This window comes from Henckelia pumila, chromosome 4 (assembly GCF_033568475.1).
Source record: "Henckelia pumila isolate YLH828 chromosome 4, ASM3356847v2, whole genome shotgun sequence".
Classification (NCBI taxonomy): domain Eukaryota; kingdom Viridiplantae; phylum Streptophyta; class Magnoliopsida; order Lamiales; family Gesneriaceae; genus Henckelia; species Henckelia pumila.
Genome location: NC_133123.1, coordinates 227,563,271 through 227,568,033, shown reverse-complemented (window position 1 = coordinate 227,568,033; position 4,763 = coordinate 227,563,271). Strand labels below are relative to the sequence as shown.

General features: G+C 31.2%; 1 non-coding gene across 1 annotated transcript; it reads left to right on the top strand.

Annotated features, from left to right (window-relative positions):
- Positions 1-3,560: 3,560 nt before the first annotated feature.
- On the top strand, positions 3,561-3,671 carry LOC140870065 (small nucleolar RNA R71). Its single transcript, XR_012147047.1, has one exon. It is a non-coding gene; the product is annotated as a small nucleolar RNA R71 (small nucleolar RNA).
- Positions 3,672-4,763: the final 1,092 nt, after the last annotated feature.

Sequence of the window (4,763 nt, the reverse complement as noted above, 5' to 3'; positions counted from 1 at the left end):
TCTGCTTTCCTAGTTGGCAGGCAGAGCAAATCTTGTCTTTTGAGAACTCGATCTTAGGCAGACCTGTAACCAATTCATGTTTACTCAGATTGGCTAAAGCTTTGAAGTTCAAGTGATTGAGTCTCTTGTGCCATAACCAATGTTGGTTCTTCTTTGATGTTATCAAGCAGACTGAAGTTTTTGGTTGATCCGACCAATTGACTCTATAAGTATTTCCGTTTCTTTCTCCTGTCATAATGATTAGTCCAGATTGATCTTTTACAGTGCAAGTGTGCTTTTGAAATTCTACGAGGTAATCATAATCACATAATTGACTAATACTAATCAGATTGTATTTCAAATTCTCTACTACTAATACATCTTTTATGTGAATATTTCCATGGATAAGCTTACCCTTACCTATGGTTATACCTTTAGAGTTATCTCCGAAAGTAATCTTAGGTCCTGATCCTGGAATATATTGAGATAGCATTCTTCTGTCTCCTATCATATGCCTTGAGCATCCACTATCTAAGTACCATACTGTTTGATTGATCGATTCGCCTTTGCTTTCCTCTCCATCATCTGGAATGTTAGTGTCATTTGCCATGAGACATTTGATAGCTTCATCTTCATTTTCACTTGACGATGCTTCCGAGTCGGATGAGGTGGAATCTGATTCTGCCCATTTGCTATTGCTTTCATCTGCTAATAGAGCTTTTTGTTCTTTCTTCCTGCTGAATCTTTTCCTTTGTTTGATCATTTCCTTCACATAGTTGAGTGAGCTTTCCCATATTTCTTTGGCAGTGGTGCAGCTTTTGATCTTGCTAAACATGTTTTTGTCCAGAGTTTTGTATAGAATATCTCTGGCAACATTGTCAAGATTGGCTTTCCTTTTATCTTCAGAAGTCCATTCAGCTCGAGGCTTTTCTACCATCTGAGGAGCACCTTCAGTAATAGCAACAACAGTGTTGACTTTCATAATCTTCATTGGTCCATCTGTTACAACGAACCACATATCATCATCCAGTGCTGATAGATGTGCCTGCATACGAATTTTTCAGTCATCATAATCTTCTTTTGAGAACATAGGGATTTTACTAAACGATGTCATAGCTAAAGATGCCATAGATTAAGAGACGATTCAGGTGATAAGCAAGAACCGCTCTGATACCACTTGTTAGGATCGAAATATGTGTAGAGGGGGGGTGAATACACAATTAAATATTATAGAGTACTTCGATCTGATTTGTTAGAATCAGACGGAAGTTTTATTTGCTTAAAACTTTTGATCTGCTTGAAAGATTCTGACCAAGTCAGGCGGAATTAATCTTCCTTGCAGATTGAACACATATAAGAACTAATGCAGATGAAATGGGATAAACGCAGTAAAGAGATAGATTTGTTTCTGGATGTTCGGAGATGAATTCTCCTACGTCACCCCTTCTTCTGTTTCCAGAAGGATTCCACTAGAAGACTTTGATTGATACAATCCCGTTGTACAAATCCAATCCAATTTAGGACTTATCCAATGCCTAAACAAGAACTCCTAGAAATATTCTAACTCAAAATGAAGCAACAGAGTATGCTTCGTTGATTTGATCTGGAAAGCTATATGACTTTGATCTGGATCGGATTGAACTATTTCTTTGAGCTTTGATCGATCTGGAAGATATTATAACTCAAAGTGTCGAGACTTTGATCTGATAAATTTTTGGATTTGAGTGAAGGCTATTTCAAAATTTGATCGCTTTGTAATTTTCACTCCTTGGTCTCGTATCTTCAATCTTCGAAATACTTGAGTATATATAGTCTTCAAAAAGTGATCAGTGAGCCGCCAACACTTTCTGATTTTGAGCCGCCAGCATATCTCATAAATGGCTCACAAATCTTGACTTAGAGTGAAATCCGGTCAACGTTCAAAATCTCATTAAATGAGTTTGTCATTTTCTTCAATGATAGCAACGGGTAGATTTCAGACAAAGCTTCGATCTGGTTGTTGACCATTGCATCGATCTGGTTGTTGATCATTGCATCGATCTGGTTGTTGATCATCGCATCGATCTGGTTGCTTTCATAGAAATCTTTATTCTTTAATCTTTGATGGGTCCGATTGATTTTATTTACTTAGTTTTGTTTTGACTTTGTAATCACCGAAATTTTAGAGTTTGATCTCCAACATATTTTGATTGACCTATCGGCTAGTAAAAGAGTGACAGATGTAGGCTTTAAATCTCCCAACTTAAGTTTTTCATAAACTGAATAAAGAAGTAAATTCACACTTGCTCCCAAATCTAACAAAGCTTTTTTAATTTTATTTTTTCCAATAATACATGAAATTGTTGGACAACTTGGATCTTTACATTTCAAAGTAGAATTATTTTGAATAATGGAACTTACTTGTTCAGTTAAGAATGCTTTCTTCTTTACATGCAATTGTCTTTTCACAGTACATAAATCTTTTAAAAACTTTGCATAAGAAGACACTTGTTTAATAGCATCTAATAATGGAATATTTATTTTTACTTGATTAAAAACTTCATAAATATCAGAATCATTTTTTTGTTTTTTATTATTAACTAATGCATGAGGAAAAGGAACATGTTTATTTGACTCACATATTATTTCAGATAATTAATCATCAACTTTCTTAATCTTAGGACTCAAAGTATCATCTTTCTCGAAAGTATCAAGATTTTCATCCTTACTCTTTGAGTTTAAATGATCTTTGTTTTCATCACTATATGGATCATTAACTATTTTACCACTTCTAAGAGTAATAACAGCTTTTACTTGATCAAATTTCTCTTGATTTTGATTTTTAGGATTAGGTTGTGGTTGCGATGGAAATTTTCATTTTTCATGAATATTAAGTGCAGATGAAAATTTTGCAAGAGTTTCTTTCAAATCATTCATAGATTGAATGTTTTGAATATTGATAGTCTCTTGCTTTTGAATGTATGCATGAATTTCATCTTCAAAATGTTTTCTTGGAGGTGGGATATAAGGAGCATAACCTTGATGATTTTGGTTATTTTGAAAAGGTTGTTGTGAAGGTTGTGCAATATTATCGTTCCTCCAACTAAAATTAGGATGATTTCTCCAACCAGGATTATATTTTTGTGAAAAAGGATCTAATGTTGGATTTTTAAAATTGTTAACATAATTGGCTTGTTCATGGAGGCATTCTTTAAATGAAGGCAAAGTTGGACAATTTTTTGTAAGATGATCATGTATCACATATATGACAAACAATTTCTTAAACACTTTTTAATTGATCACTCTTTTTCATTTCTAATGACTCGATTTTTCTTGCTAAAGATTCAAGTTTAGCTTGAATATCTACATCATCTTTAAGATGATAAATACCAACCCCATTCGTTGAATTATTGGTTTTACTCGGTGGTTCAATTGAGCCTATATTATCCCAATTTTGAGCATTTTCTGCTAATGACTCCAAATATTCCATAGCTTCATTTGGGTTTTTATCTTCAAAAGTTCCATTACACATGAATTCTATCATTTGCCTATCTTTAGGTATTAAACCTTCATAAAAGTGAGAAACTATTCTCCATATTTCAAAACCATGATGTGGGCATGTATTAAGTAACTCTTTATATCTATCCCAATATTGATAAAATGTTTCCCCTTGTTTTTGAGAAAAAGTTGTAATTTGTCTTTTAAAAGAGTTTGTTCTATGGGAAAGGAAAATTTTTTTTTAGAAATTGTTGTTGCATTTCTTCCCATGATGTTATTGAACTTGATCTCAAATTTTGTAACCATGTTTTAGCTTTATCTTTTAAAGAAAAAGAAAAAAGCTTTAATCGAACAATATCCATACTACAATTTTGATCATTATAAGTGTTGCAAACCTCCTCAAATTCCCTTAAATGCAAATATGGATTTTCAGAATCTAAGCCATGAAAATTTGGTAAAAGTTGAATGATTTGAGGTTTAAAATTGAAATTAGACGCATCAGGAGGAAAAACTAAACAAGATGGTGTACTAGTTCTTATTGTATTCATATGGTGCCTAAGTGTTGTTGGTTCTTCATGTTCTTTATTATTATTATTATTATTATTATTATTATTATTATTATTATTATTATTATTATTATTATTATTATTATTATTATTATTATTATTATTATTATTATTATTATTATTATTATTATCATCATCTTGATTATTAGAATTATCCTCCATGTTTAAAATATTTCAGATACTCGAAAAAGTCTACCACTTTGTTTACGACTCCAAACAATCATACAATTAAAAACAAAATACTATTTACATAAATAACATAAATAACAAAAATTAAACTTAATTTATACCTCCCCGGCAACGGCGCCAAAATTTGCTAAAACTTAAATTGTAATTCACCCAAGTGTAGGTTGTCTGCAAGTAATATACTCGTGAGTACGAGATCGATCCACGGAGAGGATGCTGTAAGTTTAATTTTAGCAATGATATATTATAGCTGGAAATATTATTATAAAACTTCAAATACACAAATTATAAAATTGTCAAGGCTTCAAAGGTTCATTTTTTGTTTATTTAAGATTGCTTAACAAAAATAAATAAAATAAAATAAACATAAAAATAAGAGAATAATTAAATATTTATACAAATATATCATATAATATAGTTCCCGCTATATAAATATCAGATTAACTAATATTTAATACATGGTACCCATAATATATATATAGATGCATAAATATAAACATAAGAGAACAATTAAATATTTAAACAAGTATATCATATAATATAGTTCCCACTATA